This window comes from Aptenodytes patagonicus, chromosome 7 (assembly GCF_965638725.1).
Source record: "Aptenodytes patagonicus chromosome 7, bAptPat1.pri.cur, whole genome shotgun sequence".
Classification (NCBI taxonomy): Eukaryota; Metazoa; Chordata; class Aves; order Sphenisciformes; family Spheniscidae; genus Aptenodytes; species Aptenodytes patagonicus.
Window position 1 is genome coordinate 33069235 of NC_134955.1, and position 13415 is coordinate 33082649.

Below are 13415 nucleotides of genomic sequence, written 5' to 3' on the forward strand. Positions count from 1 at the left end.
CTAGAGAAAGAGAGACAATAAGAGATACAGCACAGCTTCCATACAAACAAAAAACATGGACAATTATGGCCTTAGAGGGATTTTAAAAATAAATAAGAGACAGCTAATATCATGAACATAAGCAGAAAATAGTTTTCCATGGTATACAAGGATTGGTGAAATCCCAGTAAGATAAATTTCTTTTTAAACTCTGATTAAGAGCAATTTTCTTCTCCGCAATATGTAACTGTGACCACAGGACAACATCAAGGCCAGAATTATAGTTTGATTCAAGAAGTGAATCCATGGAAGATCAGGCACTTTTTAATGTAATACCCCAAATCTGTCATCTCCAATGCTGGCAGTCCTGAAGCTAGTAGAACACTGTAAAAATAACTGCTTGTAAAAATAACTGTTTGTAATATACTGTTTCTCACGTTTTTCCCCCCGTATTAAAAAAAGGGGGGGAGCTGTTAGCTACAGTTTTAGCAGTATTTAAGGCTTAGATTTAACAGTCCCCCAAAATGATACATGTAAACTAGTTTTGATTAATAAGCATCTAAGTCACTCTCAGATTACTAAAACAAGTGTTGTTCTCTCATTTTTCAGTACATATGCTATTCAGCATTTCCTGAATGCTACCAGCACTTTCTCTTATTAGATCAAAGTTTTCTAGCCACCATTTGGGGCAGAGGAGGGCTGTGGAATGTCACAAGAGTCACAAATGAGTCACCTGAAACTACAGACTAGCAACCAAAGATGAACAACATATTTCATTAAGGAGCCCCTGCAAACCTGAAGCAAATCCCACGCATTTCTGTATCATCATCAGATTTGTATTAGGTTGAACTATGCATGTAATGAAAAAAAAAAAAGAGGTTTTTAAAGTAAAGCCTGGGATACTGACAAGAAGTTGGATTCTTTTTCATGCACCAAATTTTCAACTGCTCAAGACTTGCATTCAATCCTTATAAACATCTCTTATTTGTAAAGCACATAATTTAAGATTATGCAATTGCACTATTGCTGCCCCAAAATACTATGTGCTGAAAGCACCAAAGTGTTTACGGATGAAGCTTGCCAAACAATCATTCCATAAAACCACAACTCAACCACTACTTGAGCTAAACTTGTTCAAACTAGACTGAATTACAGATGTAAAGTATTATGTTCATACTAAATTGCAAAATAAATGCCAGGAAAACAAAAACAACACACCTGTTGGAATGCAATCTGCCATGCACAGAGCTGGCAGCGATACCCATGCCGTTGTAATACAGATTTGAAAGAGGACAGAAAAAAAGCAGAACAGTAAGTTTCATTACAGGAACACACAGAAAATTCATAAATACCTCAGACTACTGATATTGTTTAGGTGGGGTTCCCCCCCCACCCCCAAACTGCACTCAGAAATGAAAGGAGTGACACACCCCAACGGGGGAGGGGAGAGAACCGAGGAATCTGTTCTCTCAGACTGACTGAGACTTTGTCTCATCCCAATTTCTAGTGTCCAAAAATGACCCACAGCCACCTCAATTAACATCCTCATTGCAGAAGGATATAAAACCAAAAGAATTACAGAAGAATTGTTGTGGCTGTGAATTCTCTCAGAATGAAACAGCAGCTGCACTACACTTGCAAAGCTGCGTTTGTTACAACCTATGTTCTTTTTGTTCTACAAATAAAAGTTATACCAGCTTTGAGATTTTCAGATAAGCGATTTCCTTTTCCAGTTTGATTAGCTGCTCTTTACAAATATATTTACTAGCTTTGCTGGTCTTTCAGAGAAGGCAACATATAAAGACCCAGAAACACGTAAAGTCACCACGCTATTTTTAGGATGTGGTTTGATGAGCAAATCTTTTGATGCAGCTTCTTGCTTCTCTACTGCCTTCTCAATTGCGCAAGCATGTACAAGGTGGAGGAGGGTAGAAACAGCAAAATGACTCAATGACTTGTGCAGCAGTGACATACCTGGGAGGCAGGCCCAGAAGCAAAATCCAGCAGAAAGCCAGGGCTCCATAAGCTGTCACTGTCAGTAAAATAGGCCACTCATAATGCAGTTTCAGGTGTAGATCTGATACATAAGACGCCCTAGTTCATCATTAAGTATATTACGTTAAGTTGTGAGTCCCTTTCCTAGGCTGTGAAACAAAGAGATTTGGGAGAGACATCTCTCAATCAAAACTGCTAAGGACAGCGAGTGAAAGCCTGGTCTCTAAAACCTGCACTTAAGCACATTTCAGTCATAGGTGCTTATATGAGCTTAGAGCTTTCAAATAAAAAGAAAGCAAGCTATATTCTGTCTTAACCACACGTTGCTCGTTTGGGCATATAAGATTGGCTCACTACCATTCAGAAAAGAGGGCCATCTGGCATGCAATAGATTAACGACGGCTATCTCTGTATAGTTTAGATTACGTAGCAATTACCCAAGAAATTTTGAAAATTCACAAAATACCTTTCTATCTAAAACAGACCAAACTGCAATTAAAGACAAAGTATAAACCATTTTAGGGAAGAAAAACTGAACTCATTACACTGAAGAGCCTTTTTAAGTACTCCTCAAAAGAAGGCACTAAGGAAAGAAGTTACTAACATTTTTAATAATTTTCTAATCTGCAAGGAGCGAAGAGGACCTAAACTATTGTTAGCTTATCTGTAACATCACAGTGTGTGTTAAAACCACCTTTACTCTTCCCTCAGATGTCCTTGGTTTAGGAACCATGAAAAAAAATCCTCCTGCATGCAGGCAAATTACTTTCCCCTGCTCCATCATGTCAAGCTCAGAAACTCTTCATGTTTAAAAAGAAAAATTAAGTCAAATCCACGTTAGCATTGCATTGCAGGAATTACATTTTCTTTGGTAGAAATAAAAGAGCTTTAAAGTGTAAAGTCACTGTACGATCCTTCCTGTTCACGAAGACCCTTCTAAATTCTTACAATGTATTTTTTAAAAAGTCATACTACCTTTGAGTCCATTAACAACATAGAGCCCGCAAGAACAAAAGGTCAGAAACTGTTACAAATGAATTGCCTACAGCTATGAAACTAAAGAAGTCATGAGAAATAACACAGAAAAATCCAGATATGGTTTAACTCTACACCGTGGAATAGATCTTCAAAAGAAACAGCAGGTTTCATTCTTAGCCCACTTCTGTTCAAGCTTCTTCACAATGTGAGCTTTTTACCGCATGCCAAAAAATTATCAGGCAAAACTTTAATATCTGACAAGAAAAAAAAAAAAGCTTTTCAAATTCAAATGAAATGCATTTTAGGATATTTCAAACCCAAAGCAACTCCCTGAAGTTACTCCTCAGTAATAGTTATGACCTCCATACACTTAAAATGGTTTAAAAAATGCTCTGCTTCCCCCAGGTTTCATAGCCAACATGGCATTTCACTTTATTCTTAGATTTCAAAATAAACAGATGCCAAGAAATTCACCTCCTTTTCCTCAACAAACTTAAGTGTTCTGCCACCATATATCTGTACTGTGGAAAGCACTTCATGTCTACCACTACCATTTTCCAGGTTTAAGTATTCAGAATGATGATATTTCACCTTATGCTGGAACGGAGAAAGACTGAATTTGACTGCTGTCTTTACCCTTCATGATTTCCTTTGTTCTTTCCACTTACGTAGCAGGAAGTGGCATATTCTGTGTTACAGTAGCCAAATATCCACAAAAGTAAGGTTTATGCAAGATAAGTGAATGCTTACCCTGCTCATCAATTCCTTTAGATAGCTGTAGGTTCACAAAAATCTTCAGATTTTCATTCCTGTCAGAGTTAATATCTGGTCAAGTCCAAAGAATGGTTTTCACCTAAAATACATCAAAAGTTGGAGATTTGATTTTATGGCAACATCATCATGACACACACACAAAAAAAAAATCCCTTTTTTCTCCAAAGTAAGTATTCTAATCTTGTTCTCTTCTTTTGTAAAAACCTTATCAAGAAAAATTTTAGTCACAGTTGTAACCATATAAGCAATTCACAGAGTGAACTGATAAACTGGATAAGACTACACGGCAAGTTCAATTACGGATGCACCATAGGCTTCAATATTCCTTTACATATACAAAAGGAATCAATTTCTGCAATTTGTTCGAAACACAAAAAGCCCTTTTGGCCAGATCATCCTGTAGCTTAACAATCAATTTGAACACTTGCCTGCTGAAAACATCACCCATTCACATCCCACAGTAATAACAGTAACTTAAACAAGCACGGGAATAACACGGCTCTGAACTGCTTGGTTCTGCTAAAGGAACAGATACCTTAAAATGGCAGGAGAACTTGCCAGATCCATATGTTTATTAGCAGAAATAAGTTTTGTGCTTGGTGTTTGGGGTTTTTTCCTAATTAACCTTCCTCTGATACTTAAGGTGACCTTTGCCAAAGTCTCTTGGCAGTGATACAGCAGTAGCCTTAGGTGTACAGAGCTACTTCAAGTTTTGCAACTCAATTTCCCTCTTACTTTACATGTGACCAGAACTGCGAATCAGTAAATTCTAAAAATGAAATGTTTATGTCCCAGCAAATGTATACAGCTAAGAAGCTTCTTACATACAACTTAACTGAAAGTTATCATCACAATAAAGTATGAAAATTACAAGCATTAATAATGTTTGTTATTAGCCTCAATTTAAAAATACAGAAATGTGATTATACCTGGAACACATGTTCTAATATCAGTTTTTACTTCTCCTTTTTGTGGGCTGGAGTTAAGGTTTATCTTTCAGGAGTACCGTCACACTATAAAGCAGTATGCCAAATCAGTAGCATTTTTTCTTAGTAAAGGCTCTCAACCAAAAGACAACCTGGTACAGGTCTAGAGTTCAACTGCAGCACATTCCTCCTGCCCATTAATTTCTCCCCTCCTCTAGTGGTCCTTAGCCAATGGTTCAATTAATTACTGTTTGATCTATGTGCTTAGTGTGGATACACTTCTGCAAAGTGGAATTTAGCTTTTAAGAACAGTCTCCATTTTATCCACTAACACACATGAAAATAAAGACTAATCAAGCTCATACTCTGTATCATGTATTCTCCCACCAGTGAAAATTGAAAGAATTGACAAAAAAGGATGAAACTCATTAATTGAAGCAATTCTTACATAACTTTTCAAAAGCATCAGCTTAAAAAAAAAATGCATCAGCAATGCTGACTACCTGCCCACAGAACCTTATGTTATCTTTGCAAAAAAATACCAGTGCCCCACTAGTGCCTTCTGCTCCTCAGCACTAAACTAATTCTCCTATTTGCTCAAGCAATTTTAGATCAGTATGATGAGGTCACAAGCAACTAAGAATACAAATTTATGATAAAGTGTAAGAAACTTTAAAAACAGGCATCCCTCGGAGTTTCATGCATGATGTACAGGGAAGGCATTCAGTTCAATCCAGGCTGATGCATTACTTTTTGTGAAAGGCATATCACAGCCTGGGAGCCCCTGTTCTCCAGACACTCCCTGGTAAGAGCATTGCAGGTGCTGTCAGAGTGAGACACAGTCAACCTTCTACAAGCACAAGGGCATGGCAAGAGCAGCACTACCACTTTGTATGACTGCCAAGATAGAGAAGGCATTTTACCAGAAATTTCTCTTTTTTCCTGTCAGCTTTTTGGGAGGGAGGGTGGTGTTTTGGGGTTTTTGAGGCTGGTTTTTTTTTTTTTTTTTGGAGGATGTGGAAATCAAAAACTAAAACAAATTTACATTTGCTAGACTATTTCTTTCAATTTACCATTTGTCATTCACTACTCAGAGTTTAAAATAAATGGCCTGGACAAGGCTTTGACTGCGGTTTTAACACAGATCAGTCTCTCATGAACAGTGCACACTTTTACAAGTTGTTTTAAAAGAACAAATCAGAGTTTAGAAAGCCCACACCTGTGACTACAGAAAGCAAGTTGCAGGTGCATTACAAAAATAAGCTTGTCCTGTACAGGTGATAAAAAAAAAAAAAACCTTCCTCATGGGAATAAAATAAATTCTAAGAGGTAGAAAACTGGAGTTAGCTGAAACTCCACATGACAACCCACATAATTTCATGGCAGATTAAAAGATTCATTTGAATAATCCAAGAAGCATGAAGCCATTCAAATAGGCACTATTTACATTTTTATCTCATCTGTGTCCGCTGATCAAATTAACAGAAAAAAGTAACATTGGCAAGATAGCAAGAGTGGCTCAATTAGACATAATTATACCTGATAAATCTTTTCCCATGAGGTGAAAGGCAAGAGAGCTGTGACAAGCACAGGCTGCAAGCTGATTTGTCCCTATGTCCTGAAACACTACATGGTATCTTATAAATGAAGCTAGCGATCCAGCCTGCCAACAGCCCATTGGCACAAGTTCCCAAAAAATAGTGTTGTCAAGGTCCCAGCAAGTTTTAGCTAAAGTTAGTCTTTGGCAAAAATCGAAGTCATATGACTGAAGACATTACCACGAGAGAGGTCTGAACCTAAGCCAAGGGTCTGAATTCTGGATCACCTGGACTCCGCACCAAGACAGCTTCTATCGCAGCTAGCTCCTGCTCTGGCAGCACCGTGCAGCCTACTAGGTGTCACAAGCAATATGGTAAAAGATACAAGTAGCAACGACAAAGTGTCTTTTCTCACTGTTTCATGTGGAAGATTGATCCACCCTGGACAAAAATATATTCACTGTCTCTTCTCTGTTCCCCACCACCACTTTGTTCCCCTACTCACTGTTTCTTAGAATGCCCGCTTTCACATTTCTCCCATAAGCATTTATTCTGGCCCGACTTTTACTGATTTTAACGACAACACATTAAAATGTGGTGCAAAGCGCACCCCTGCATGCAGATCCAACAAACGGTAATTTATAAATTGAAAGCCGATGCTAAGAATAAAGTGAGCAGAAAACTAATTTTTCCACTCGAAGTCAGACAACCACGATTGTTTGTTTGATGGCTGGCTTGAAGAAATACAATATAAACCAATATAACACGCCACACAAGGCAAAATACATCACTAGGATAACTAAAATGATGTGCGACTACCCGGTTCAATTTAGACGGAAAAAAAACTTCAAAGAGCAGAGAAATATATTGATTAAATCTGCAACTGTGTGAAACAAGTTTGGCTACAAATTAGGAAGTCTACTTCAAGCTACACAATGTAAATAATCCTTTCTGGAAACAGTGATACGGTAAAAAATGATTCAATCAAACGTTCCTCATGCATCTAGGAACAAAAATAGACATTTCTGAAAATGCACCACCTCAAGCTGTAGGAAAGATTAAGTTAACAATATTTGCCCTGCAGTGCTTGCCAGTGCTCTGTCTAAACCTAGTCAGTCAATGACATTCATTTCTACTCAGCACTAGTGAGACCTCAGCTGAACTAGCATGTCCAGTTTTAGACTGCCCAGTTTAAGAAAGACGGACTGAAGCAAGTTCAGCGAAGAGACCACCAAGCGGTTAGGGCGCTGAAGTACATGAGGAACACGGACAGGCTGAGACACCTGGGTTTGTTACTCTGGAGAAAGCTTGGGGGATCATCTTGCTTTCTACATCTACCTAACAGGAGATTATAGCAAAGACTAAGCTAAACTCACTATTGTTGTACACCTCTGATTTATGCTGGCCATGCTTTCAGTGGGGCAGGTTGGACCAGATGACCTCCAGAGGTCCCTTTCAGCCTAAATCAGTCTACAACTCTGAGACTACCCATCAAAGTTTTCATCCCAATTTTTGATGCTGCTTTCTGATTACTCAAGTTATTGAATTACTGCAGCGCAACAGAGAAATATGTACAAAATGCTGGCTTTGTGTGGAATGAGTGAGGTTTCCAAAACCACCTGTGCTGCACCATTTTTGATACAAAGCAACCGTCACCTAAAAATACGTAGTAAATTTTGCTGTAAATCCGAGCTGTGCTTTAGCTACTGTTAGAAGTGTGGTAAATAGAAGAATGAACAGCAAGGCACACAAAATATCAGTTTCCCTGAAGTACAGTTCAGAATATGGCACTGAGCTTTCTGGAGGTACGGTGATGAACCAGTAAACTGTCTTCTATGCATTTTCCCCCATTTTCACACGAAAAAAGATGCTGCGTTTCCAGAAAAGAGAAAAACAGACCTTTAGCAGACTCTGACTCACATGTATGCATCAAAACTAACTCTTTAAATGCAAGTTTCAGATCTAAAGCATGTGTGTGTCAACCTCCCACAGAAAGACTGGACATTTCTGCACATACCTGTGGAAGGACCATGTCACCTGCTTCTACAGGCCACCAAAACACCATATATAGGGATGATGTTCCTTAAAGAACATCAGAAAGCATAACACATTAGATAAGAGCTGTATCAGACCAGTAGATCAAAAAAGTGAATTTGTCATTCTGTTCCTTATCTAATGGATAGATCCAATGAGTGGCTCTAGCTTGCAATTGCTATGTAGCTCACAAACAGAAAGAGAACAGAAATCAATGAAACACAATTTCTGAATAGTGTCCTGGAGAATCTTTTCCCTTGACTCCTGACAGGCACTGTGCTGAAGCAGTATTCAGAAATACTTACAACTACAACATGTTAAACATCAGAAACTTCCTGTAAACATCAAAAAAATTTTACTTTAAAGGTGACTGAACATTGAAACAGGTCACGCAGAGAGACTGTGGAGTTTCCATACTCGGAGATGTTCCAAACCCAGCTGGACAATGTCCCGAGCCACCTGCTCTAGCTGAGTCTGCTTTGAGCGGCGGGGTTGGACTAGAAGATCTCCAAAGGTCCCTGCCAGCTAAGAACAAGGAGTCATTGAGGTAACTGCATTGGCAGTCAGTGAAGGTTAGCCTCCATAAAAACGTGAGAATCTGTATACTCACATCCATCTGCAGAATCTGAGCTATACTAGCATAGTATTTTGTGTATTTTATTTGATGCTTCTAGACATGATCATACCATAAATATAAGTTACTGAAATCCAATAATCAAGCGAAGGAAAGACTCCTCAGCTTGCAGAAGATGTAAACAGAAGACACTCCTGTTTCACTGCACATGAAAAAACACTAAAAGAAACAAGTTTCTCGCCCTCTTTCTAACATGGCTGATAAATGCTGCTATTGGGGAAAAAAAAAGAAAATTTAAATGGAATGTCTATGAAAATAATTAGAGTTTTTTAAAACCTGCCATAATCAAAATAAATTTAAAAAAAAAAAATCTGAAGCCATGTCCTTAACAAACATTTTGTCAAAAGTTTCCCACCATTACAACAACAGCTGAATTTCCCCACCCTGCACTTTTTGACTCTGTAGATTCAGCCACATTCTGTAGCACCCACGACACTACTTATGAACCTCGCATCTTCTATTCTGTTGGAAACTGTCCCCAGATCCTATATGAATTTTTTGAGTATAAAAAAAAAATACACTTAGTCACAAGCCTAGAAGAATATGTTTCCCCCTTTTCCAAAGAAAGGTCAAAAGACTTTAAAAGATAAGACCAATTCATGTCTTGAAACATAAATAGCAGCTCATAGTAGAATCAGGTCAGTTACTAAGAACTTTGAACATGCAAATGCCTTCAGAAGGAGATTCAATTTCCAAGCCACATCTAATAAGACAGATCCAAATAGAACATTTATGATCCCATTAAAATCTCTTCCTCTAATGGCCCCCCTCTTTTTTTTAACATTCTCCAGATATAAAACCACAAATCATTTTATCTATCAAAAAGCTTAAAGAGAATTCAAGAAAGAATCTACTTCACTAGGACTGAATTATTTTTTTCCCTTTAACGAAATTAGAAATAGGCTTTGTTTTTGGCATAACATTAAGAATGGATGATGAACAAAATGAAGATAAATGTAATGAAGATTAGTGTTCAACACATCTATAAAAGCATCCTTCTATAACTTTAGACAATAGTGGTTGCACAATGCATGCAAAGATCATCCCATCTTTAATCATTCAAACATTGAATAAAAACAAATAGTATTTTAAGTTATTTACTAGTTACAAATAAAATTGAAAAGCAAACTCTCTCAAACATTTGTAGAGATAAAGTTGTCAGGAAATTACAGAAGATGAAAAGCTGGTTTCACAACCCTTAACAGCAAATCTCTGCACTACCACACCACCAACCATGGTAAGTTTGATCCAAATGAGACTTAGGCATGTGATCAAATTTAATCAAGTGTGCCAGAATATGATACCAAATTGGTATCAGTGGCAGGAAAGTGCATAATACCTAATCCAGTATAAAATCACAATGGTCTAAATAAATAATGCTTAATGCGAATAAGTCATGCTGCTACCTGGTATGTACTTTATTTTTGCTTTAATTAAAGCAAACAGAATAATTTATGAGATCGATACTTTACATATAACCACTATACTTTTGACCCAGTACTGGGAGTCCTAAAGTCCTGCTTGTAGCGTTGTTGAACCACTGCTCTAACTTTGTAACCTTAAGATAAGTTTGGATATGTTATTACATATTCTTCCCACCAACTAACATAGCTTTCTGTGCTATTTTTCTCTCCTCTTTTTACCAAGAGGAAAGTTAAAAGCATTATGTGTTGTAGCAGCTCTACAGCCCAACACTCCAGTGCTGATTGATGCAGAATGGGTGAAAAAGGTTCAGACTTTTTGAGACTACTGTCACCTATACTGCAAAACTGTATTATCATAGCAGCCAAAAAAAAAAAAGAAAAATTATCCTAGAAAATTCATGAATCATTATGGTCTAGTATTAGACCTTGCAAATAGTCAGTGCAGGTGAAGAGACCAGTATCCTCCTCAACTCTTGAAGAGAAGAGGGATCAAAGATCTCCACTCTCAGGAGGAATGGGAAGGGAGGCGACAGCTTCCTGAGCGCAGACTGCACATCATATGGCAGTTGCTGAGATCAAGAGGATGAAATGGGAGGGTTGAGAGGCAGGAAGAGGAGTCTGGCCCAGTTACTGCTTCACATGGTGCCACTGTCACAGACAACCAAAGTCAATATGCAGCTTATTCAAAGACCGTCCCCTCTCAGATGGATAGAAACACCTTGTTTCGCCTCTCTAAAAAGGGACAGACCTCACATTGCAAACCTACCTTGTAATCAATCCCAAGTTTAAAAATAAATCATTACAAATCCTGCTTTACCTGCAGCCTTATTGTCCAACATTCAAAAGCATTACGAGTGCAGAATATACAGCCTTTTCTCATCCACTTTGGATGGTGTCCCCTACCACCTGCCCAGTGAGACTCAGAACAATTAGCCTCTGCATCCCTTAACTAGGTACCAAATGAACCTGCTTGGCTTCTCAAGCAGAACAGGAAGAATTTGAACAAGAAAAATACTGAAGTTTTAACCGGTCAGGCAAGCAAAAGCAAGAGCAAAACAATCTTTCACAATCCTCACATCACCTCCTTTCACCGAAACCTTACAACAACACACTTGCCAGTAAGCACCAGGCAGCCAAGAGGAAGCCGGGAGTGTCTGGTGACAGTGAATTGGTAGGACAGTGAAAGGACAGGATCCCATTGGTGTTTGTGCTCCTCTGATGGATCCCAGGTGGTCGCAGAAGTTTGCGGGATGAGCCTGGCCTTACAACATTCATACAACTTAGTAGCACTTGGACAAGATTCTTCTTGAGAAAAGCTAGTATGAGAAGGCTCGTGGTAACAATATTCATTCCATTTTTCAACAATAACACCGTTATACTTTGGGGAGAAGGAAGAAAAAAGAAAAAGAGATTTCCCTGATACAAAGTGATTTCCTCTACCAAAAAAAACCACAAAAGCTGCTCACACAATGGTAGTGTGAACAATTCTGGAGAGAGGGGGGAAAAAAATTAAAAAGAAAGCTCATAAGACACTTAATAGTTTCTGCTGTTAAGCAATCTAAATACAGGTATCACTACAGGCTCCCATTATATTTTGTCTTCTGCACTTTTTTTGGAAGGAAGACTTGACAGAAATCTATACAGAACAAGTAGTTACATGAACTAACAAAGCCTAGTACCTTCAAACCTCTCTCTCATAGTTGACCAGATTTGATATCTAAGAATACATACGCTCCAGCTGAAGCTTCTCCCATGCAATTGTGTTAATCAGCTTCTCTGGTGACTAACAACATCCTTGTGCATGCTGCAGCTCTTGCCACCGCTGGGACTCAATCTCACCCACCCAGCAGTCTGTTTTTACAAAGTCTGTTGGACTCTAGGTGTGCGTAAGGGGCTAGAATAACAACCACTGAATTCAAGATATTTAGAAGGTTGGGGAGAAGGAAGCGTTAGAGGAGAAAAGCAAACAGGCAGACACACACAGAGCATAACCACACAAGCTGGTTTCCATAGTAAACCTAAAACTTTGAGGGCAACCTTGCCTCAAACCTGTTATCAGAAATCTAGGATACAGTGACTGTTCAATCTCAAGCAGTGACTGCCATGCAGCATAGGTACTTGAGCTAGCTCTAAGCTAAAGAACGCTATCCACACATTTGCTAGAACTAGACAAAAACGGAAAGACTGCAAGAGTGACGACATGAGGCACACTGGCCGACTCTCACAGGGCACAGTGCCAGCAGAAACATTCTCTGAAGTACAGCCAGGCAGTACTTCACATGTAACTTTTGAACACAATTCTTCCTGAACACGACTTGAGAGCCCACACCAGGTATTAACCCAGATTTAAAGGAATACTTTAAAATGTATTTTATCTACAGATCTAATGGCCTTAGATTTGACAATTTCCACACATTTCATTTACTTGTTTTGTGTGCAGTCTGTTTCATTCTTCTTGCAATTTTATAGACCATCTCATTCTCTGTTGCTACAGGTCAAGATGCGTAAGACTTCACTAAGATAGGGATGTCTAGCAGGCAATTAAAATCCAAAGCAATCTATTCCAGTATTACTTTAATTTGCAGCATGCCAGCTATTATGCTGGCACCATTGATCTTCTGACCTTTTGAGCTAAAACCACTGGACTAAACACCAGAACCACAACAGCCACATTAGCACAACGCTGTCCCTGAGCTTGGTAAGCCCCACTGAAGAGGAAGGCTAGTTAGATCATATGCAATCTACGCTACTGCTATTAAATGCTATCCGGATGCAAGCTACAAACTCAGCAGGGTGTTGCATTGTGCCATGTAGGCTCTGTGAGTTAAAGCTGTAATAATAAATAAAATAAGGCCAGGGTACAGGTTTGAGCAGTAATCCATTACTGTCCATGCCAGTAAACTGTTATCACATTCTCCAGCATGGTTTTGCTCAAGTTTACTAACAGATATTGATGTACAGGAGATCCCACAGGGCTAGGGACTGTTCCCAGTAAACAGTAGGGGTTTGAGCCATGCAGAGCCACTCTTCGAAGCAGAAAACGGCCTGCAGACAAGTGCACACGTAGCCACTAGATTTCTCAGAGCTGGCTCAAGAGCCTCCAGTGCAGCTTTACAGCCAGTTACAAATATAT

At 38.8% G+C, this 13415-nt stretch overlaps 1 protein-coding gene across 5 annotated transcripts in view; it reads right to left on the bottom strand.

Annotated features, from left to right (window-relative positions):
- Positions 1 to 13415, bottom strand: part of SIPA1L1 (signal induced proliferation associated 1 like 1) — a 223505-nt gene that overhangs the window by 198949 nt on the left and 11141 nt on the right. For 4 of the 5 annotated variants that reach the window (XM_076344754.1, XM_076344756.1, XM_076344757.1 and 1 more), the window contains one exon: positions 3703 to 3805. The exons of the other annotated variant lie outside the window; for it this stretch is intronic. The gene's annotated coding sequence lies outside the window, so the exon portion shown is untranslated. Of the gene's footprint in view, positions 1 to 3702; positions 3806 to 13415 lie in introns of those variants that run through there. 5 annotated transcript variants of the gene reach the window in all.